Raw genomic sequence first — 25,263 nt, forward strand, 5'->3', positions numbered from 1 at the left:
CATCTTTGAACGCTTTGGTGAGCACCAGCATGGCCCTGAGGACGGAGGCGTTGGGTTCTTCCCTCCTGGGCCGCGAGAGCCCTCTTGCCGGCCTGTGGGCTCTGTTCATCTGGATTGTTTTCTCCTTCTCTGATCTCACTTTCAATGCTGGCCATTACTCCCAAGAAGAGAAAGGCGGGGGTCTGGCGCACCGAACAAGGAATTATTTCAAAGAAAGCCCGTTGCCATGGGAACCGGTTGTCAAATGCTTTTCTGCGCGGGAGGTGTCGAGTGGGGCCACAGATTTTCTTAAGCGCTGCCTGCTTTTCTTTTTAATTTGTGACAAGAACAATGAATGATTGGATTGGGAGATGGGCAGGAAAGCACTTGTCTGTCAGAAATTCATCCTGACAGTGAGCCAGGGGCTTTACTTATGGCCTGTTCTAACGGAGCCTTCAAATTGCAGTGCTTAGGGATGGGGCGGGGGCCGTGGTGGAGACGGGATGAGGAAGCAGCGAGAAAGCCACCTTAGATGGATCAGAAAATGTTCCTAGAGGGACTTCCCTGGCGGTCCAGTGGTTAAGACTCTGCACTTCCAATGCAGGGGGCACTGGTTCTATCCCTGGTCGGGGAACTAATATCCCACATGCCACGTAGCGCGACCAAAAAATTTAAAAAAGAAAAAACAAAGAAAATGTTCCTAGAGCTTTTACTCCGTGTTCAGCCTCAGGCGAGGCTCTGTCAGGGATGCTGAGGAAGTCAGATTAGTCTGTAGTTTTGGACAGTCACAATCTCATTGGGGAAGTGGAACCAAGACCCATAGAATAAGAAAAATGACAGAAGCCAATGTATGATATTGACATGTGTTTCCTCTGTAAAGATGCCCCATCTACATGTACAGTACTGCCTGGAGCGGAGGCAGACTCTGAGAGTTGCATGGCTATGCATGACCCACATCCTTTTTTTTTTTTTTTTTTTTGCGGTACGCGGGCCTCTCACGGCTGTGGCCTCTCCCGTTGCGGAGCACAGGCTCCGGACGCGCAGGCTCAGTGGCCATGGCTCACGGGCCCAGCCGCTCCGCGGCATGTGGGATCTTCCCGGACAGGGGCACGAACCCGTGTCCCCTGCATCGGCAGGCGGACTCTCAACCACTGCGCCACCAGGGAAGCCCTGACCCACATCTTTGAATGGCTGTTTCCCTTTGCTTAGGACCAAAGCTCTGGGCCAACCACTAGGTAAGTGGTTAACTGACAGACATCTTTTAAGTCCACCTCCGCTTTGGCGTCAAGGCCACCCTCTTCCTGGGGTGGCTTGGACAGTGACCGAGCATGACGCGGTACAAGCCCCCAGCCGTTCCCACCCATCACTCCTCTGCAGGCGTTTGCTCAGAGTTCCCATCAGGCTGGAGGGGACAATTCTGTATCGTGGTCTGACTGAACCCATCCCTACCCCATCCCACTTTCTGCCTTCTCCTCCCACAGGTGTTACTCCTGTGGGGGGGGGGGTATAGTTGCTTTACAATGTTGTGCTAGTTTCTACTGTACAGCAAAGTGAATCAGGTATACGTATACATATATCCCCTCTTTTTTGGATTTCCTTCCCATTTAGGTCACCACAGAGCACTGAATAGAGTTCCCTATACAGTAGGTTCTCACTAGATATCTATTTCTTACCCAGTGGCAAATATATGTCAATCCCAATCGGCCAATTCATCCCTCTTCCCCTTTGGTCTCCATGCGTTTGTTCTCTACATCTGTGTCTCTATTTCTGCTTTGCAAATAAGATCATCTATAGCATTGTTCTAGATTCCACATACAGGCATTAATGTATATGTTTTTCTCTTTCTGACTTACTTCACTCTATATGACAGTCTCTAGGTCCATCCACGTCTCTGCAAATGACCCAATTTTGCTTTTTTATGGCTGAGTAATATCCCATTGTATATATGTACCACATCTTCTTTATCCATTCCTCTGTCAATGGACATTTAGGTTGCTTCCATGTCCTGGCTATTGTAAATAGTGCTGCAATGAACATTGGGGTGCATGTGTCTTTTTGAATTATGGTTTTCTCAGGGTATATGCCCAGGAGTGGGATTGCACGATCATATGGTAGCTCTACTTTTAGTTTTTAAGGAACCTCCATACTGTTCTCCATAGTGGCTGTATCAATTTACATTCCCACCAACAGTGCAAAAGTGTTCCCTTTTCTCCACACCCTCTCCAGCATTTATTGTTTGTAGATTTTTTTATGATGTCCATTCTGACCGGTGTGAGGTGATACCTCATTGTAGTTTTGATTTGCATTTCTCTAATGATTAGTGACGTTGAGCATCTTTTCATGTGTTTGTTGGCCATCCGTTAAACGTTTTCACTCTTAACTCATCTCAGTGTCTGCTTCTCTCAGGACCCCAGCAGAGCCAAATTTTCACGGGTCAGGAGGTGACTATTGGAATCTACAGTTAATCAGAAAATGTTGGTCATGAAGGTGGCCTTAGAAAGCTTTAGCGCAGATGTGCCTATCCTTTAGGGCTCAGGGATACCTCCGAATCTGGAAAAAAAGGCTCTAGATAGACTTTCCAGGAGCAGTGGAGGCAGCTAACATCCAGGATGGACATGTCTCCTGGGTGCCCGAGCCCAGTGGCAGAGCGCATGCTGGGTCCTTCTGACTGTGGTGTGATTTGTTTCCAGAAGCACAGCCTTGGCCTGGTTTACCATCCTTTCTAGAGAGCCAATGACCTGCCCAACATCCTTTTCTCAATTCCTTTTCTTCTTAAATTACCCAGAGAAAATTTATGCTGCTCATCACTAAGAACCTGCTCTAATTCAGGAGCGAGGGGACATTGGATTACAGGAGGTGACTTTCCTCATGAGAGCAAAGGAAACATTGTATCTGCAAAGTCACTGGAGATGAGGCAGGTCCCAAAGAGAACGGCTAAAGTGCAACACTATTCATAAGGAAGTCTAATAATTCAGACGTTTGAAGCCAATCCCTGCTGAGCTTCTTTGAGGAAGGATGCGTGTGGATGACCAGAGATGTGCATACGGTTTTCTGCCCCGTCATCCCCAGCTCACTGAGCCCCCACCCACCTTGGCTTCTGGCTGCTGGGTACATTCCTGCTTCAGTTAGAGCCTCCAGTGAACAAGGAAGAGTAAAGGTAGGTGTCATAGGTTAAATTGTGCCCCCCCCCACCGCCGGCAAGATTCATATGCTGAAGTCTTAACCCCCCTGGACCTCAGGCAGTGACTTTATTTAGAAATAGGGTCACTGGAGATGTCATTAGTTAAGATGAGGTCGTACTGGAGTAGGGTGGGTCCCTCATTCAATATGACTGGTGTCCTTATATAAAGGGGAAATCTGGACACAGACACGCACACAGGGAGATCGTCATGTGAAGATGAATGCAGAGGTCAGGGTGCTGCATCTATAATCCAAAATGTCAAACACCAGAAGCTGGGGGAGAGGCATGGGACAGATTCTCCCTCACATCCCTCAGAAGGAACCAACCTTGCTGACACCCTGATCTCAGACTTCTAGCCTGCAGAACTGGAAGACAATGGATGTCTGTTGTTTAAGCCACTCCGTTTGCGGTACCTTATTATGGTAGCTCTAGCAAACAAATTCAGTGGGAGGGGGGAAGAATGCATGCCCCCATTTAGGTAACTTAGAGTTTTGGTTTGGGGCAGGGATTGCCCAGCGCCTGGTGATGACCTATGTGGAATATCAATTAGACCGCCAGACAAGTTGGGATTGGAAACTCCAGGTTTCAAGTTAATTCATATCCTGATGACATTCGCTCCAACTTCCCTTCTGTACTTAGTGTGTAGCCACATGGTTGTATTTGGAAGAAGGTAGAATTTGTAAGAGGGAGGTGGAAACTTCTGAAATCTTTGTGAACACCTCTTTCTTAGACTTAAACCAGGATAATGCTTCACTCCCCTGGTAGATTAGACATTTGCTGGAGTCCCAGCAAAGATAGCACCAAATAGTGTCTAAAAGTTGTCCCCAAAGACTAAAAAGGCTGCCATGATGAGGGCATGGGTCCAGGTTGTTGTAACAGGAATACGGGAGATAAGGAATCACCCTAGTACAACATGATGATGTCTTTCCTTCCTACCTCCTTCTCTGTCCCTCTGGGCACCTGGCTATGCTCCATCCTCAAGCTGCTCCAGAAGCCCAGCTTCTCCGAGACGTGCCCTGAGCACACTAGGCTCAGTGCCTGGGGCTGACGGGAAGGTTTTCATGTTATTCTTTTTTAGAGTCAGATGGGAAAAAATGACTGTCATAAGAATGGATTTATAATAGTGAATCCAGCTTGGATTACGTTCACATTTATACCAATACAGCTGTAATACATAATTTCATCTTTCGTCAGAGGAAGGGGCTATGTCCTGACACCAGCTGGGTTTCCTACAATTCAGCTCGGTTCTGACACTAACTGATGTTAGCACAGACCTCACAAGTTAAGGGCTCAGTCCTACAAGACCACCTTCACTTCAAATACCAGCCATGGTCTCAGGTATCCCCAAGTTACCCATGCTTCTGCCCAGCCAGCTGCAAATTTGGGGGTTCCCACAACACCTCCCCCACTTGATAATTCGGTAGAACAACTCACAGAACCCAGGAAAGCACTATACACATGATTACCATTTTATTATAACGGAGACAACTGAGGGACAGCCAACTAGAAGCAACACTTAGGACAAGGTCTAGGGACGTAGAGGTGCAGCCGCTTCTGTCCCACTGGGGGGATATATTGGTATATTGACAAGTTCACTAACCAGGAAGTTCCCTGAGCTTTGTTGTTCAGTTTCTGTCAAGATTTCAATACTTGGGCCTGGCTGATGAAGCCATTGGCCACGTGATCAGACTCAGTCTCCAGCCCCTCTTCCTTCCCTGGAGGTGCATGGTGGGGTTGGGTGAGAATTCCAGCCCTCCGATCATGCGGTGGGTTTTCCGGGCACCAGTCTCCATCCTGAAGCTATTTAGGGGCCCTGCCATGAGTCACCTTGTCCACATAAACTCAGGTATGTTTAAAAGGGGCTCATTACAGGGACTTCCTTGGTGGTCCAGTGGTTAGGACTCCGAGCTTCTACTGCAGGGGGCATGGGTTCGATCCCTGGCGGGGCACGAAAATCCCACAGGCTACACAACCAAAAAAAAAAGCGGGGGGCAGTCATTATAAATAACAAAAGATGCTTCCATCATCTGGAAAGTCCAAAGGTTTTTCTTTTTCTTTTTTTTTTTGGCCACACTGCGAGGCTTATGGGATCTTAGTTCCCCGACCAGGGATCAAACCCAGGCCCTCACCCTCAGCAGTGAAAGCACCGAGTCCTAACCACTGGACCGCCAGGGAGTTTCCTGGAAAGTCCAAGCGTTTTTGAAGATCTGTGCCAGGAACTGGGGACAAAGACAATGGTTTTTTGTTTGTTTGTTTTTGTTGTTTTTTTATTTAGTATCCCATAGGGACTTATGACGGCAAGCCAGCCCAGGGTCCCACAATGCAGCCCCTGAGCTGTGCTCCCAGGGCCCAGGTTGAGCCATCCTAAGGCCCACCGCACCCAGCAGTGGTCACAACAACCCAAATCCCAAGGTGGAGTGTTGCTGCAACCCCCAAATCTAATCTGGTCTCTGCTGGTCCCCATCCAAGCTCCAGCTTTGCTCAGCCTTCCCACCTGCAGCCTCCCCTAGGCTTTGGGACCCTCAGTGTAGCGCGTGAGTTTGTCCCCTCCGTCCTGGCTCGGCGCTCTCACACTAACTTTGTTTTTTCTCACACTGGACTTCCCGGTCTCGAGACACTGATAGGCCACCTCTGTGGAGTTTGGGCCCCCTCCCCCGGCCTCTGCCCCTGAATGGTCAAGTATGAACACCATCTCTTTAAACGGTTTCCACATCAGAACCGATCCTGCCCTGATTCTACATCCCCCTCCTCCCCTCCTGTCGAGTCTGCTGGCTCTTCAGGCCCACGCTCTCGGCTGGCTGTCTCAGGCTAGTAGAACGGCACCAAAGAAAAGGTCAAGTCCGCAAATCTGTCCCGGCTCCCGCATGTCCCCAGCGACCCCAGGCTGGCCCCACTGGCCATCCCATGACTACTTCATCTACTTGCATTTGCCAGGAACTGGGACATTTGAATAAGGGGAGTAAAAAAAGCAATCGTCTAATTTTGGAACTTCAGGCGCTCCAACAGCTGGTAAGCGGAGATATTTGGGGGGAGAAGACGTCACTCAACTCACACCTCCCAGGAGGCTGCCTGCACAGCCTGCTCAGACAGCCAGCCCCAACCAAACACCACGCCCTTTCAGAGACCAGGAGCGATGCTCAACGCAGCCTGTGCTTTCGCTCAAGATACTGACTTTGTAAATGTTGAGCTGAAAGCCTTATAATAGATGAGACTCAATACAAAGAGAAGTGGGGCACTGGAGGTCTTCAGGGAATTGAAAGAACATAAATGATCAAAGCAATGAAACTTGCAAGAGAGGAGAACTTCGACTTACTTCTGCTGAGAGGACCTGGCTTCTCAGTATACTTTTCCCTACATTCTTCATTTCTTCAGGTTCCTTCACAGGAGCCCCATGCATTGCCTATCCTCTTACAATGAAATAGAGAAAAAGGGAATGGGGCAGGGGCAGAGGGGAAGGGCGTGAGTTCTAAGCTACAGAGAGCAGTCTATCTATGGGGCCGGCCAGGGGACTCGTGGAAACCACTCTGCTATGGGGTCCAGTAAAAGGAAAATACAGTTTGGCAAGTCATACTGGGTCCCAAATGGCAGCTGTTTCCAGTGGCAGGCCAGGCAAACAGGTGGCAATAAGTGCAGCAGGGTGGGAGGGGGTGGGATTCTAAAAAGTAGAAAGGAAGGGACTGATACTTATTTAACTCTTTCCATATGCTAAACGCTATGCCAAGCACTTTGCAGATATTATTTCATTTAACCTCTTGACAATCTCTACCAGAGAGTATATTTTTTTAAGATTTTTTGGTTTTGATGTGGACGATTTTTAAAGTCTTTATTGAATTTGTTACAATATCGCTTCTCTTTTATGTTTTGGTTTTGTGGCCATGAGGCACGTGGGATCTTACTTAGCTCCCCAACCAGGAATTGAACCCACACCCCCTGCATTGGAAGGTGAAGACTTAACCACTGGACCACCAGGGATCCCCCCAGATAGTCCATTTGAAAAATGAGAAAACCTCAAAAATCTAAAAATAGAGTTGCCATATGACCCAGCAATCCCACTCCTGGGCGTATATCCAGACAAAACTATAATTCCAAAAGATACTGTTCATTGCAGCACTATTTACAAAAGCCAAGACGTGGAAACAACCTAAATGTCCATCGACAGAGGAATGGATAAAGAAGAGGTGGTTGGTACATATATACAATGGAATACTACTCAGCCATAAAAAAGAATGAAATAATGCCATTTGCAGTAACATGGATGGACCTAGAGATTATCATACTAAGTGAAGCAAGTCAGAAAAAGAAAGACAAATACCATAGGATATTGCTTATATGTGGAATCTAAAATATGATACAAATGAACTTATCTACGAAACAGAAACAGACTCACAGACATAGAGAAGAGACTTGTGGTTGCCAAGGGGGAGAGGGGGTGGGGGAGGGATGGATCGGGAGTCTGGGATTAGCAGATGCAAACTATTACATATAGGATGGATAAACAGCAAGGTCCTACTGTATAGCACAGGGAACTATATTCAATATCCTATAATAAACCATAACGGAAAAGAATATGAAAAAGAATGTGTGTGTGTATATATATATATATATATATAACTGAGTCACTTTGCTATACAGCAGAAGTTGACAGAACGTTGTAAATCAACTATACTTCAATAAAATTAATTTAACAAAATTTTTAAAAATAAAAATGAGGAAACCAAGATTCAGCAGTCACCCAGTGGGTAAATGACAGGGTTGGAATCTGACCCCAGATCCTGGCCTCAAAGCCCACGGTCTTTCCCTACTATACTAAAGCATATGAGGGGGAGGGATAGATTGGGAGTCTGGGATTGACATGTACCCACTGTTGTATTTAAAACACAAAACCACAAGGACCTACTCTATAGCACAGGGAACTCTGCTCAATACACTATAATAACCTAAATGAGAAAAGAATTTGAAAAAGAATTTTTTTTAACTATTAAAAAAACAAAATAAAATAAAGCATCTGAGAAGTCAGCTAAAGCGGATCCTGGGGACCACAGGGGCTCCAGGGCAGGTACTAATCCTTAGAAGCCAGTCTAGAAAGAGAAAAGCCATTCGCCTCTAACTATAGGACCCAAGTACTCAAGAGTCACCAGGGCAGAAAGCTAAGGGCTGACCATTAACAATAATATCTCAATGGTTGAGTTATAACGTGGGGCTGCAGCTGCTTGAATTCCTCCTGCCTCAGGTCTGGACTCAACTGTGATTTATAATCTGCCCACTATTTGTCTTCCTTACTAAGCTGTGAGTTCCTTAAGTGTTCTTTGTGTCCACAGCTGGTGGCGCAGCACCTGGCTCCACCAGGGGTAGGCGCTCCGTAAATGATGGTGGGATGTGTGAAGGAATGAATGGATGAATGCGTCCTTCATTGAGGGGCAGCATGGCAGAGACTACTTAATCAGGCAGTGACTGAGCAGACAAGGTATCAAGGGGAAGCTAGAGTCCCCCAGTCCACCGCAGGAACTTCAGCGATCCCTGGTTAGAATTCTCTACTAGGATTCTTTGTACTTCTGAGTGGGTTTGACCACTCAGTTTTTTAAACCCACACACACTTGGATTATTAAGTAAACAAAAAGTTTATTTTTTTCCTACAAATTTAAGGGTGAATTGACTTAATTTTTCACTTCACTCGCTTTTTGTATGTGGCGGGGGGACGGGGGGTGGGGGATGGGCACTGTACACAGTGTTAGAGAAGGCCAAGGGAAAGCTCTGGGCTTCTCAGAAGCAACCATTTCATTGCTTATCCAAGGCCACAAAAAGCCTGGATTCCTAGCATCCTCCTTCTGAGATGTTCCCATGGAAACCATGCTTGGGCTATTCTTGCACAAGGGCAACTTCTAGCACAGTCAGCCCTGGCTCCTGAGAGAATGCAGTGCCTGAGGTGGGAACCAGCAGACAAATTGTGAGAAGGGAAAAGCAAAAAGATTGCTGCTCTACAACCAGAACATACCTCTTCCTCTTCCCTCCTCCCAGGCACCCCGATGGGAAATATGCCAGCCCCTTAATGACATGAAGCACAGACCTCCCCTGGCCTGAGTGATGGGACAAACAGGCATCTGCCGGGGAAGGCTACAATGTAAATTGCACCCTGTCCTGTCAGCAGAGGAAATGAGACGGGGCTGAGGGGCAGAGAAGGAATTTTGCACAAAGCAATGAATTTGATGCCTTCTGCCACGTGGTCTGATGGTGATCAGGTATAACCAGGACAAGAGGGAAATGATGCTGCTTCCCTGCACAGGGAGACGATATCCATCCCAGCCATCGCCCCACTCCTGGTCCACTGGTTAGTCGTTAAGGCAGGAGCCACTGGAGTTGCCACCTTCGTTCCTAATGCCAGCTCGTTATCTGCTTCCATGCCACCTGCTAGGTGTGTGACCTTGGGACACTGCCTGACCTCTCTAAGCCTCTGCTCCCTTATCTGTCAAATGAGGGTAATGAGATCGGATGCGTAAGGTTCTTGCAAAGGAGGTGATATATGGGAGGTCCTCACCGTATCTCTATAACTGTTTATACGGCACACGCTCAAGCATAAGTTAGAATCTATTGGCAGGATGCAGGGATATCTTGTAGGACATCGGGAGGGGACTAGACCCAGGCCCCTTAAGGGCCTGGAACCAGGAACTGGGACTAAGCGGTCTCTTGTCTCTTGCGCTTTAGACTCTCCGCCTCTATCTGCTCATCAGCTTGCCCCGCCTCTCTGTGTGCAGGGGAGAAATGGTCATGCCAGCCCTGACTCCACATGGCCTTCTGACTCATGAGCTCAATATGGGCTAGAAGAGCCTCTGTGCCAGCTGCCAGTTCCAGGAAAATTGTCTCATTCACCCACGCTCAGTCAGGGTTCCCCGCTCTGGTCCATCAGGTGTGACCAGACAAAGCCTGAGGTCACCTCTCTCCCTTTTGCAGTGGGGAATCTCAGAGAAGGGAGCACAGAACGAACAGGCACCCAAAGTATTCTCTGCTTCCTCAAAGTCCTCCTCGGTGGAATTCTCCCAAAATCTCTGGGCAGATGACTCAGCAGGAGGCTGTGGTCCAGACTTTCTCCTAATATATATACCCTGTCCTGCATAAGACAGGCTGCGAGCTCCTGGGAGAAACAGAGGGGCCCCATGTGCGCCCATCACGTGGTCACATCATCCGTATGTGAAAGGAGTCAGACAAAGCCGAACTCAGGAAGCTCCTTCCTGCTAGTCTAATGTAGGGTGCGGAAATTCAGATCTCACAAATGTGTCCAGATTTTAGCCTCTGGAATATTGAGAGCTTCCCTGGAGCTCTAATGAATGGTGATGATGTAAAACACAAGCTGATGTAAAATATTTCCAGCCTAGTTGCATGCTGGGAGAAAGAAGCATTATTTTATTACACTGGATCTTTTCCCAGAAAGTCAAAAGCCATTCTCCCTTGCTGAGTTTAATAAGATTCATCTGTCACCTGGGTTAGAGTCGCTCACGTTTTGGGGCGATTTTTTATCTGTGTTATTATGCCAGCCTCAGAAGAAGGTAGCCCGGAGGATCAATTAGTCCTGTATTGAGAATCCCCTAGGGAAGTGATTCATTCAGTCACTCATTCATTTGACAAATATTTATCGAGTGCCTGTTAGGAGGGTGACAGTGTATTAAGCACTGGATAAAATGGTGGGCAACAGCAGGAAAAATCCTCAGTCGCACGGGGTTCACAGTCTAATGGTGAAACAGGCACTGTGAAAACCGCACAATCAAATCACACCTGTGACAGGTGTTCCGCGGGAGAGAGAACCTGTGTTGGAAGAAGGGGGTCTGTCCCGCTCAGGAAGTTGGCTTCTTTGCCGAGTGATGCTTGAGCTGAGTGATGAATGCTGAGTAGGTGTTCCCAGGAATCAAGGCGAGGAAAAGGACTGTGACTGGACAAAAGTGCACGTGCCGATGAGTGGAGTGGGGAGTGAGGGTTGTGGTAGTGGGACCCTGACAGGGTTTTACCTATCCTGCAAGCAGGCGGGTAACGTGAAGAGATCTGCCTGTTGAAGAGGTCTCTCTAGCTCTCGTCCCATTTGCAGTCCTTTAGGCGAGAAAAAAGGTAGCCTGAACTGGGTTCTTATTGTATTTGGTGGTGGCAGTGATGGCAGTGGAGACAAGTGAATGGATTTGAGAAATATTTTGGAGCTGCAATTGCCAGGACCTGGATAAGAGGATGAGGGAGTGGAGTGATGAAGGGTGACCCTGAGGGCTCTGGCTTGCCCAAGTGGATGAGACAGAGATGGGGACTGCTGGAAGAGGCCAGGATTGGGTGTTAAGCATTATAGATTCCTCCACTTCTATATGTCTTTCTTTGTCTAGTCTAGTCTAGATTTATCTCAAAGAGGAATCAGCACTTTCACAGAGCTTGGAATAAACAGGTTAATAAATCTTATCTGATTTCGAGAGATCAGCAGACCCCAGCTGTCACCTGGGTTACACATTTTATGAAAAGAGAGCAACAGATAGAAAATAAGCAGCATGTGAGCAGATGCAAACATCATATGTCATTAGGCAATTGCAAGTTAAAACCACAATGACAGGGCTTCCCTGGTGGCGCAGTGGTTGAGAGTCCGCCTGCCGATGCAGGGGACGCGGGTTTGTGCCCCGGTCCGGGAAGATCCCACATGCCGCGGAGCGGCTGGGCCCGTGAGCCATGGCTGCTGAGCCTGCGCGCCCGGAGCCTGTGCTCCGCAACGGGAGAGGCCACAACAGTGAGAGGCCTGCGTACCGCAAAAAAAAAAAAACAAAAAAAACCCAAAAAAACCCCACAATGACAAACCACAACACACCTATTAGAATGGCTAACGTCCAAAAATCCAACCATACCAAACGTTGACAGGGCAACAGGAACTCTCATTCGTTGCTGGTGGGAATGCAAAATGGTACAGCCACTTTGGAAGACAGTTTGGGAGTTTCTTACAGAACTAAACAAAATCTTATCATACCATCCAGCAGTTGTGCTCCTTGGTATTTATACCCAAATGAGTTTAAAACATATGTCTACACGAAAACCTGCACGTGGACATTTATAGCAGCTTTATTCAGAATTGCCAAATCTTGGGAACAACCGAGATGTCCTGCAGTGAGTGAGTGGATAAACTGTAGCACATCCAGACAATGGAATATTATTTGGTGCTAAAAAGACATGAGCTATCAAGCCATGCAAAGACTTGGAGGAAACTCAAATGCATATTACTAAGTGAAAGAAGCCAATCTAAAAGACTTCATACTATATGATTCCAACTATATGACATTCTAGAAAAGGTAAAATTAAGACAATAAAAAGTCAATGCTTGCCAGAGATTGGGCCGATGGCAGTGGGGGATGGAGGGAGGTGGGAGGAGAGAAAAGAGTGATGAATAGGGGAAGCACAGGAAATTTTTAGGGCAGTGAAACTAATCTGTATGATACTTTGAAGGTGGATACATGTCATTATACATCTGTCCAAACCCATAGAATTCTTTGTACAACATGGGAGAGTGAAACATGATATAAACTATGGACTTTCGTTAATCATAGTGTATCAGCTTTGTTTCATTAATTGTAACAAAGGCACCATACTAATGCAAGATGTTAATAACAGAAGTAACTGTAGGGGGGAGGGGTAGTATATGGGAACTTTCTGTACTAGCTGCTCAATTTTTCTGTAAATCTAAAACTTCTAAAACATATTAGTTGAAAAAAAGAGAGCAAACGGACAATGTTTGTTTCTGTATGATAAAAGTGACATCATTTTCTTTCGTATTTGACTATAATCCCATAATTTCAACCTAAGGTTTCATTCTTTATTTTTAAAATTGTTAATTACATGATTGATACATAAATACTTCCTTCTTGAAAATATGTGAAACACTACAGAAGGACGTAGAGTCAATCCCATTCCATTCTGGAATGGTAACCACAGATAATTTGGTGAGACACCTTCTGGGTAGTCTCTCTGCATCTTCTCTGGATATACATATACCGATGCACAGTTGTTTTACTTGGAAATGCGTTCATCTAGAAACTTTCTTTAAAGTGACTTACAGGGAGGTCTGATTTGACTCACACTCCAAGAATTCTGGACGTGAGTTGGTCCTAGAGTTAGCCCAGAAGCTCAGGGACATTAGGTGACACCACTGTCTTGATGATTCCCAGGAGCTTTTGCTCCTGTTTGCGACCTCGTGTCTACAAGATGCCTGTACCCTTCCAGGGGTCCACCTGCTACATCTCCATGTTCAAGGTGGGAAGAAGAGGAGAGAACTGCTGTATCTGATCTCTTGATCAGGAAAGCAAAGATTTCTAGAAACCTACCGATAGGCTTCCATATGTTTCACTTGCCAAATGTGTCCCATGGCCACCTCTAGATGCAGTGGAAGCAGAAAGGTAAATGTTTAACTGTTCCAACCATCCAAGAAGATGGCACCAAAGAGGCAGTCTGACAGCTGCTTTGGGATCTATCAACAGCTGTGTCTGACCGAACTGCTAATTTTTTACTTTGTATATGTTTTTCAAACAATAGTGTATGTCTTAGAGATTCTCTGTCAGTAATTTTAGACCGTTTTTTGAAAACCCAATCTGAGAGACTTTTAATACAATATTTAAACCCATTTTCATTTATTGTAATTATCGATGTACTTAAATTTGTTCCTGATTATCTTTTATGTTTTATATTTACCATGCTTTCTTGTTCTTTATTTTATTTCTTGTCTGATTTTTATTGGATTGCATTTGTCTTCTAATGATTTCTACATTATTATTCTATTTTTCTACGGATATCCTTTAACTTGAAACTCAGTTTTTTCCTATCAAAATCTAGTGCTGATGAGAATATACATCACTACCCTAAATGGGTAGAGGGGAACTAATGACTAAGCTTGGAGGCCCTCCTTATTAAGGATATATTTACTGTCATTTCGTGGGATTTGGGATAGGAGAAGAAGCAGATGCATGCACTCCCTATGCCATTTCGATCCAATCTTTCTTCTTTATATTATAAGGGGAAAAGCAACTGAGAAAATTATTTCAAAACTAAAAGGGGAGAAGAAAGCAGAGGATGATGCTCAAGGAGAAGGGATGGGTTAGTGATGGGAAAATTTTAGGCATGAGGGTGCAGTTTAGGGGGATTGGAGCTTTTCTAGGGCAACTCAAACTACCCTGTGAAGCTAAATTTCTCTTCCAAGCATAAGTTCAGCATTCCTTGTTGTGTCTAGTTTGACACTGGCCAGAAAGAAATGAAAATATAGAGCCTGAAGAGTTAGATGACAGGCTTACTCTCAGGCTAAAGGATCAAGGCCAGAGGCAAGGGGCCGAGTCCCATTTTGAGAGTCACCAGGAATTAGCAAGACTGGAGCCAAAGAAAGGCTGTATGTTGATTATTTGAATCAGGTATAGTAAACATGCAGGCACGAAAATGACCATCATGAAGAAAGAAGTCTTTATACTCAGACACCCCTAAAAATAAGCTATATGACATGCCACGCAGGGCCACATGGGGAAGCACCAGGGTCGGTCAGGGGGCAGAGGGAATGAGAAAGAAAGAGCCTTTACTGTGGTTTTTGCAGGAGAGGCAAGGCAGGGGAAGCAGGCTTAGGATGGGCTGGTTTGAATAACTTCAGCAGGCTCTGGGTCACAGGCATCGTCCCTAGTTGTCTAGCACCTGGCCCTGGGATGATTAGGGCAGGCAGACATTGGCTCAGAGGGTGAGAGCAGGTGAAGAAGGTGGTTGGAGGGCTGGGGTCTGGATTGGTTGGATCGCTTATGAAAGGTGCACTTGCAGGCATGTCTTTACTAGCTCTAGAAATTGCCCAGACTGGAAGGGACAGTCTCTCCAGGATCAGCAAGCCCTAGATGTCAATGCATCAGAAAATATCAATACAAAAAATTGAAAGGCACGATTTATACGAAAGTCTCAGCTCAAATCGGGAATTGAGGATCAGGGATCACCAACAAGATCAAGGTGCTGACAAATTGGAAGATAAGAAATGGTTGCGTGGGACCCACTGTTCTCTAAAAAGGACCTTAGGGATGCTTTCAAAAGGCCGCCCACTAATAAGCTAACATCAGCCTTCTATCTCACGTCTAACGTTTTAAAGGCAATTCCTCACGTTCAGAAGCAGAAAAATGTGTCCCAGCTGGAATATCTTACGTCTCAGTTTCCCCACGGCTCACACAAAAAATAAGGGCAAGTCACTGTCCCAAAGAATTTTCTTAATTAGTGAATTTACAGGAAAAAACCTTCACAAGGATAAAACATTGACATTACATTTAACTGTTACACTTAGCACTTCATCGCCATTCCAATGAATAAAATTCACGATCACCTCAACTATTCCAGGAAAACCCAGACCTAACTCATCTTGCTCCTCTGTGTACATGGCAGTCTGGTTGCCATTAGGTAGTGGATGGAACCACCTCCCCTGCTTCCGAGCTTCCGAGGAGAAGGCAGAAGTGACGGGAAGCTGCCAGGCCTGCAGATGCCAATGTGCAAATCCACCAAAGTGGACCAGCCACGTCCCCTGGGATTGCCAAGTCTGCCAAATCCAGCTGAGACGTTACACAGAGTCCATCGGTGACCGGAAACCCGGCCAGCCTAGAGCCAAACGCGTCTGGTCTAGTGAAAAGGCCTTTGGCTGGTGGCACTACATGCAACAAGTACAATCATCTGCGATGGCTGAGAAACTCCCTCATTCCCTTCTTCTGCAGTCTTGGCCGCTGAACTCGGTCCAGAACAAAGAAATACTGAAGCAGCAGAACAGCTAGGACCCAGGGTTTCCAATTCATAGAGGGCAGGAGAAAGCCGGCTCGGTCAATTCCTTCTCAGCTTCCCAGCAGGGAGAGAGGCGACCAAGCCCACGGCTGGGGATTCTCACCTATTTTTATAACCATCAAACATTTGTACAGCCCCTCCGAGCCAGGCACCGGGCAAGGCACTGTGGGCCATGCAAAGAATAAACTCCAGGGGCTTCCCTGATGGTCCAGTGGTTAAGACTCCACGCTACCCCTGCAAGGGCACAGGTTCGACCCCTGGTCAGGGAACTAAGATCCCTTATGCTGTGCAGGATATGTTAATTAGCTTGATTGTGGTGATTATTTCACAATGCATAGGTATTTCAAAACATCCAGGGAATTCCCTGGAGGTTCAGTGGTTGGGACTCTCCGCAACCTCACTGCCGACGTCCCGGGTTCAATCTATGGTCGGGGAACTATGATCCCACAAGCCACGTAGCACAGCAAAAATATTTAAAAAAGAATAAACTCCAGGCTCTGCCCTTCAAGAACTCATGGCCCAGAAAGGGGATAAGGTCAGCACCTGAGGCTGGGACAGACAGAGAAAGAGAGTCAGAAAAGGCCTCATGGGGGAGCAAGGAGACCCACCCCCAAACCAGCAACCACCTACTGCTGGTTGGACCACACTGTGCTGGAACAAACCACCACCCTCGGGAATTCGGCTAGTCAGGGGAGCAAAGGAAGGAATGCACCCAAACACTTCCCCGCCAATGCTGTAGGTTCAGGACCTACCGCACGTACGGTGCACAGAAATAGCACAGCGGAGCACCTGAGCTGGGTTTTTAAAACACAGGAAGGATTTCAACAGCGCAGGGAGGAGAGAACATCAGTGTTCTTGCCAGAGGGGGCAGTGGATGCCGAGGCAAAGAGGTGAGGATGCTCAGGGTACATGCAGCTGAGCTCAGCAGAAAGAGCAGCTATGGGAGGGCCTTGAAAACCAGAGTGCAGAGGACAGATGTAGTCAATGGATCCATCAGCCATTTTTTTAAAAATTGGGGTGAAAAGCACATAAAATTTATCATCGTAACCATTTTTAAGGGTACAGTTCAGTCGCGTTAAGTATATTCACACTGTTATGACATGGGTCTCCAGAATTTTTTCAGCCTGCAAACCTGAAACTCTGCACCCATGAAACAACTACCCTATTCTCCCCCCATTCCCACCCCGGGTAACTCCCATTCTACTTTCTGCCTCTATGAATTTGACTATTCTAGGTACCTTATACAAGTGGAATTATACAGTATTTGTCTTTTTGTGACGGGCTTATTTCACTTAACAGTATCTTCAAGGTTCATCCACGTTATAACCTGTGACGGGATTTTCATCTTTCTTAAGGCTGACTAATATTCCATTGTGTGTATATACCACATTTGTTTATCCACTCATCTGTCAATGGATACAGGCAGGTTGCTTCCACCTTTTGGCTCTTGAGAATAATGCTGCTACGAATATGGGTGTACAAATCTCTCTCTGAGTCTTTGCTTTCAATCCTTTTGGATATGAAGTGGGATTGCTGGATGATACGGTAGCTCTATTTTTAATTTTTTGAGGAAGCACCACACTGTTTTCCATAGTGGTTGCACCATTTTACATTCCTGCCAACTGGGCACGAGGGCTCCAATCTATCGACATCCTCGGCAACACTTGTCATTTTTTGTTTTTTCGATAGTCGCCATTCTAGTGTGTGTGAGCATCCTTCAGTCATTTTTGAGTAGGGGCATGATGGAGTCAGAGCTACATGTTGGAGGTTGTCTCTGGCAGCAGCAAAGTCAAGAGGCAGGAGATGGTCAAGGCTTTGGCAATGGTCAGAGTGTAGGGAGGGACTCCTGACCAGGGCTGGTGGTAAAGGAAAGAAGCAGCTAGACTCAGGGGAGGCAAGAGACAGGGAAGAGCTAGACGGGACTCAAGTTTCAAGCACAAAAGATGGAGAAAATAGTGATACAATGAGAAAAACAGGAAGCTGGGATGGAGGGCTGCTTGTGGGGAGGTTCTGAGATCGGGCAGGTGCCCGCAGGCGCGAGGTTTGTTGTCAAGGCAGGGCTGGTGCCCTGAAGACAGCTCAAGGCTAGACACGATCATGATGTCGTTCCTACGGCACTTTTATGTATATGATCCCCTCCGTGCTCATGACACCTGGTGAGGTGAGTCCAAGCAGGTGTCATTTCCACCAGCTGAGCAATGAGAAAGTATAAATGACAAGCCAAGACCACATGGCATATCAGACAGAGTCAGAGCCTGGGTAAGCTCCTGAGTCTGGTTCTATTCCCGTGGCCTCTTTCCTTGAGATAAGACTTGTCCAGGAGCATGGAGGGCTCAATCAGTGGAAGACACATTCATCCGACAAATATTCTTTAAGTGACTGGCAGTGTACTAGGTGTTGATTTACTAGTTATTAAAATCACATAGACATGATCCTCCCATCATGAAGCCTATATTTTTGTAGATGACATAGTAAACGAGTAGGCCTTCTGACAGTTTTCCTAGAAGCCCAAAGAATTCCTCAGGAGAAGTGTCCCAAGGCGAATCTTTGCCTCCAGAACGGAAGCTGCTCTGCCAGGTCTGTCATGTTAACTCAAGATGGACCACGTGCAGACTTAACGCACCGTATCCAAGACAACAGCAAAGGAGGGCATTGCCTAGAATGAGTCCTTAAAATATCTAGGCACAAAAGGTACTTCTGGTTGACTTTCAGGGAAAACATTATTCTTTTCTCTCTATTCTCTTTTTCTTTTACTCAAAACTCATCAGCAAAAGGCTGTCTTCTTCACTCAGTACCAATAATCCATGTCTACAGAGGAGGTTGCCAGCATACCCACGTTCATAGCAGCATTATCCACGACAGTCAAAAGGTGGGGCCACCTACATATCCATCAACATGAATGGGTAAACAAAATGTGATACATACGCACGCTGGAATGCTATTCAGCCTTGAAAAGGAAGGAAATACTGACACATGCTACAATATGGATAAACCTTGGAGACATTATGCTAAGGGAACTAAGCCTGTCACAAAAAGACAAATATTGCATGATTCCACTTACATGAGGTACTTAAGAGTAGCCACATTCAGAGAGACAGAAAGTAGAATACTAGTTACCAGGAGCTGGGGGAAGGGAAAATGAGAGTTACAAGAATGGGTACAGAGTTTCAGTTGGGGAAGATGAAAAATTTCTGGAGATAAATGGTGGTGATGGATATTGTGAACGTATGTACTACCACTGAACCATATACTTAAAATGACTAAAATGATACATTTTATGTTTTGTATATTTTATCACTATACATACATATTTTTTAAAAAAGGTTTCAGGCTTCCCTGGTGGCACAGTGGTTAAGAATCCGCCTGCCAATGCAGGGGACACGGGTTCGAGCCCTGGTCTGGGAAGATCCCACATGCCATGGAGCGGCTGAGCCCGTGCGCCACAACTACTGAGCCTGTGCTCTGGAGCCCGCGAGCCACAAATACTGAGCCCGCGTGTCACAACTACTGAAGCCCGTGCGCCTAGAGCCCGTGTTCCACAACAAGAGAAACCACCATGATGAAAAGCCCGCGCACCGCAACGAAGAGTAGACCCCACTCGCTGCAACTAGAGAAAGCCTGAGCTCAGCAACGTAGACCCATCGCAGCCAAAAATAAATAAGTAAAATAAATATTTTAAAAATAAAATAAAAAATTAAAAAAAGGTTTCCATGCTGCCAGTAGGAAAGCTAGCAAACAAACCTCTTCTCCATCTTGAGGGACTTAGTCTCATCATCTTTAATAAGCGGAGCTGACTAGAGGCTTCTGGGTCTGCGGTCTGATGTTTCCATGGTAACCACAACAAGCAGATGCCTGGCGAGCAGGATTTCACCATCAAAGCAACAGGGTTCACCTTACTGGTCTCCCTCCCATCCGCTCCATTCTCTAAATTGCTACACAGAGAGCTAAAAATCTGTCGGATGTGCCTCTCTCCCTCTCACGCCATCACTCAGGTGCTCTGAAGCTCAGTTATTCCAGCATGCCATGCTGGAGTTTATTCCCACATGCTCTTCTCTCCATTCTAGAACACCTTGTCCTTCTCATGCCCCACTCCCCCAGCATGTTCCTTTACTAGCTCTTCCCTCTCTTTCCAATTCTTCAGGGCTCAGCTGCCATGTCCCTTCCTCCAGGAAGTCTCCCTCTCCTGACTGCCCGGATGACATTACATCCTCTGTTACATGTTCCCGTGGCACCCTGCCTCCTCCCAGGGGAAGACATTCATGGAACAAACCACAGTGAGGGTGAGGGTGAGAAAAGTAGGCAGTAAGAGAGGGGAGAGTCATCCCAGATGCCTTTTATTAAAATTAGAGAGAAGCCTGTGAGCATTAGGGACTTTGGACTCAGAACCCATCAGACCGGAAACCCCAGATCTCCTTCTCAGGAGTTGTGTGACCGTAACCAAGTTACTTAACTGCTTCAAGTCTGTTTCCTCTTCTGCAAAGCTGAGATAAAATTTCCGAACTCTCCGCGCTGTTGAAAAGTTGAAGGGAAGTGGCATATCCCAGCAGCTCTAGTCTTGGGTCATTCCCCGCCAGTCAAACGTCCTCAGCCCTCCTTACCTAATACCTGATTTCCTGCCTGCACTCTGCTTCCTCCCCAGCTCAATTCCCAGACTGCAGCCAGAGCATCTTCCTAAACTGCACAAGTGATAACCCTCTGCTTGCCTGGAGTCATTCTCCATTGACTCCAGGAGAAAATCTATACTCATAGTTGGTCCCCTGCTGTGCTCTCTGGCCTCATATTTCTCTACTGCCCCCTACGGCCTGAGTTCTAGCCACACGGAGTTTCAGCTCAGGCTCTCTCCTGCCTGTGGGTCATCGCACCCATTTCTTCCTCAATGTGAAACACCATCCACAATCCCACGCTTTGCCTGACGACACTTACTTGTCCTCAGGTCACTTCTGTGAAGCCCCACCTGGCCTCTACCACTTGCATGCACAGCCCCATAGAACTCTATGATTTTCATCGTCCTGCCCATTATTGCATTTTTTGTGTGCATTACAATTTTTTTTAAACTGCTTTACCAGTTTTATTAATGTATAATTGACATACAATAAACTGCACACATTTACGTATACAATTTGATTAGCTCTGACATGTACACACCCGTGAAAGAATCACCACACACAAGATAATAAATTTAGGGACTTCCCTGGTGGTCCAGTGGTAAAGAATACGCCTTACAATGCAGGGGACGCAGGTTCAATCCCTGGTCAGGGAACTAAGGTCCCACACGCCACGGGGCAACTAAGCCTGCGTGCCACAACGACTGAGCTTGCGCGCCTCAACTAGAGAGTCTGCTTGCCATGAACTACAGAGCCTTCGTGCCCCGGAGCCTGTGCACCACGACTAGAGAAGAGAAAACTCGCGCACCACAACTAGAGAGAAGCAATGAAGAGCATGCACGCCTCAATGAAGATCCCGTGTGCCGCAACTAAGACCCAATGCAGCCAAAAATAAATAAATAAATCTTTTAAAAAATGATAATAAATTTATCTATCAGCCCCTCAAATTTCTTTGTTGTCCTCTGATAATCTCTTCCTCCTGCCCTCTCCAACCCTTCTCTCATTTTCAGGCAACCACCGATTGGCTCTGTCACCATATATTAGTTAGCATTTTCTAGAATTTTATATAAATGTAATCATACAGTATATGATCTCTTTTCCCTGGCTTTTTTTACCCAGTGTAATTATTTTGAGATTCATCCATGTAACAGCAGTAGTACGTCCTTTTTTTATTGTTGAGTAGTATTCTACTGTATGCATATAATACAGTCTGTTTATACATTTATCTGCTGATGGACATTTGTGTTGTTTCCTGTCTGTATGAGTGTATGCTTTCATTTCTCCTGGGTAAATATGTAGAAGTGCAATGGCTGTATTATATGGCAGAATATGTTCAACTTTTTTAACAAACTGTCAAACTGTTTTCCAAAAGGGGTTGTACCATTTTACATTCTCACCAGTAAAGTATGAGAGTTCCAATCACTCTACATTCTTGTCAATACTTGGTATGCTCAATGCTTTTAGTTCTAGCCATTGGAATAGGTGTATGATGGTATCTCTTATTGTGGTTTTAAGTTGCATTTTCCTAATGATTAATGATGCTGAGCATCTTTTCACGTGCTTATTTGCCATCCACACAGCTTGTTTGGTGAAGTCTCCAAGAAATTTTAAAAGAAAACAAATTGTAAAAACTAAACCTGTTAGGGAAATCTTTTCATGAACGTAATTTCTACTCTTTACTCCACTATTTAAAGTGGAATATCTATAATTTTTCACATTTAAAAATTGTGGTAGGGCTTCCCTGGTGGCGCAGTGGTTGAGAGTCCGCCTGCCGATGCAGGGGACACGGGTTCGTGCCCCTGTCCGGGAAGATCCCACATGCCGCAGAGCGGCTGGGCCCGTGAGCCATGGCCGCTGAGCCTGCGCGTCCGGAGCCTTTGGTCCGCAACGGGAGAGGCCACAACAGTGAGAGGCCCGCGTACCGCAAAAAAAGAAATTGTGGTAAAATATACACAACATAAAATTTACCACTTTAACTGTTTTTAAGTGTACAGTTCAGTGGCATTAAGTACATTCGCATTGTTGTGCAACCATCACCACCATCCGTCTCCAGAACTTTTTTCATCATCCCAAATTGCAACTCCCTACCCATTAAAAACTAACTCCTCGTTTCTCCCCACTCCTCCCAGCCCCTGGCAACCAACATTCTGCTTTCTGTCTCTATGAACTTGACTACCCTGGGCACCTCAAATGAATCAGACAACACTTGTCCTTTTGTGACTGACTGACTTCACTTAGCATAACGTCTTCAAGTTCATCCATGTTGTAGACGTGACAGCATTTCCCCCTTTTTAAGGCTGAATAATATTCTTTTGTATGTATATACCACATTTTGTTTATCCATTCACCCATCAGTGACCACTTGGGTTGCTTCCACTTTTTGACTATTGTGAATAACACTGCTATGAACATGGGTATACAGATGTCTGAATCCCTTATTAATTGCATTTTTAATTTTTAAATGTAATTTTAATTAATTGCATTTTAATGGTTGTATACTACATTGCCTACAACAGTGCCTGACACACGGCAAGCATTTAATAAATAGATATGAAATTGACAGCTAGACACGCGAATGCATGAGTGAATCCCAAATTGGACATCAACTCAGACAGAGCTGTGTCATTTGTCCTGTGGGTGCCAGTCCCAGTGTCCTAATGTCAGGATGCTGCATCAGTTAAGAAACTGATCTCTTTGGATCCCATCCAAGAAGGGAGGAAAACACTTCCCCTGCTTTAATTTGTCACCCTTGCCTCTGCTTGATGTCCCACGGGAGGCTCAGCTGCCTGAGGTCTCTGGGTTAGTCACAAGATACTCACTCGGGGGGAGGCATAGCTGAGGCTATTCTTTCCTCTGAGACATCTGAGGAACGACTCACTACATTCTGTCCCATGGAATAATAATAACATTAAAAGCTAACATTTTTGTGTGCTTACCCTGGGCCGGTGCTTTAGAAGCATTAACTCATTTAATTGTTAAGTAACCCTGAATTAGGCACTGTAAGACTCCTCACTTCACAAAACAAAAAGCAAAAGCACAGACAAGTTCATTAACTTGCCCATGGTCACCCAGCTAGTAAATGGCAGAGCCAGAGTTTGAATCCAGGCACTCTTGACTCCAGAACCTACCAGGCAGAAGAAAAAGGCACAACCAACCACTCAGGCTGAGAGCAGTTTTCATTTAGTTATGTTGAAGTTAAGCAGAGTCCCTCTAAAATGTTTCTGTCTAAGCCTGAATAATATTTATCGAATACATTTTGGAAAACACATTAAAAAATGTTAAGTCAGGGCTTCCCTGGTGGCGCAGTGGTTGGGAGTTCGCCTGCTGATGCAGGGGACACGGGTTTGTGCCCCGGTCCGGGAAGATCCCACATGCCGCGGAGCGGCTGGGCCCGTGAGCCATGGCCACTGAGCCTGCGCGTCCAGAGCCTGTGCTCCGCAACGGGAGAGGCCACAACAGTGAGAGGCCCGCATACCGCAAAAAAAAAAAAAAGTTAAGTCAAATAATCCCACCAAAAAGATAACCACTCAACATATTGGATGTTTCCTCCCCGTTTCTTCTCCTTACTTACATACTTGAATTTTGCTGATATGATGAGTGTCTTCATTCTCTTAAGAAAGAGGCAACAGTCCCCCCGTCTTGATACATCTGCCATTGGCACCCATTCCTCCTGCTTAATTCTCTTCTATAGGTCTCCATTGTATTCCTGCCAAATGATGCAAAACAATGGGACCGTTAATTTGTAGTAATAATGATGGCCTTTGACACTGAGTGCTGGCAAGCTCTGTGCTGAGGAAGCACTTCTGTATGTTATCTCATGTAGTTCTCACCGTAGCAGAACTGTATTAGATGGGCACATTAAGCTCATTTTACTGATGAGGAATCTGAGACTAAAAATTTAGCATGTGCCTCTTCCTCTTACCTTTTCATTCCTGAATAACTTGGTCCTAAAGCCATTGGGTGAAGCCTAGAAAAACAGGTGTCCACATGGGGGTTGGAGGGGTTTAGACTGGGATGTCGGGCCTCCACTTCACCCCAAGCAGGTGGAAAGGACATCTGCATGAGGCTAGAAGGGCAGCTAAGTTTGATACTGAGCAAGACCCTGTGGGGCTCCTGGGCACAAAAGCCTTTCTTGTCCCCCATTTCTTTGATTACAGGAAATTGCTTCACTCAGCCTCCATGACATTCCCTGAGTTCCAATAGGCAGGTTCAAACAGTTGTTGATCAGGGAAGGGAGGGGTTGGGAGACAAGGGAGGAACAGTCAAGAGAAACAATAGTGCAGTCTCGGGGCAGGGTCCTGGTTCCCCATCAAGGAATACACATAACAATATCTTTGAGCTGTTCTGCAGATACTGAAACCCCAACTAAGTGGAGAAGTTAACGGTTGACAATGGTATGCTGCCCACAAGCATGTAGACCCCAGACCCGGTTGGAACCAGGTTTATGATGCCGACTCCCACTTACCTCCCCACCAACCAGTCAGAAGATTGTCCATGAGCTGATCATGCCCTCTTTGAACCATTACTGTAAATCTCCTCACTACCCCCTCCAGGTCAGGACACATGGTTTTGAGGGCATTAGCCCACTGTGGCCCCCTTTGCCTGACAAAGCAATAAAGCTATTCTTTTCTACTTCACCCAAAACTCCGAGATTCAATTTGGTGTTGGGGTACAGAGGCTGGATTTGGCTTCAGGTTCAGGGGGTGACAGTGTGAGGTC

The 25,263-nt window shown here is 46.1% G+C and overlaps 1 protein-coding gene across 1 annotated transcript in view; it reads right to left on the reverse strand.

The window, feature by feature from the left end:
- The window catches only part of DPYSL2 (dihydropyrimidinase like 2), a 164,612-nt gene that overhangs the window by 135,760 nt on the left and 3,589 nt on the right, over positions 1-25,263 (reverse strand). The window contains exon 2 of the mRNA XM_049711753.1: positions 24,120-24,250. The gene's annotated coding sequence lies outside the window, so the exon portion shown is untranslated. The remainder of the gene's footprint in view (positions 1-24,119; positions 24,251-25,263) is intronic.

The sequence above is a fragment of the Orcinus orca genome, chromosome 6 (assembly GCF_937001465.1).
Source record: "Orcinus orca chromosome 6, mOrcOrc1.1, whole genome shotgun sequence".
Lineage (NCBI taxonomy): Eukaryota > Metazoa > Chordata > Mammalia > Artiodactyla > Delphinidae > Orcinus > Orcinus orca.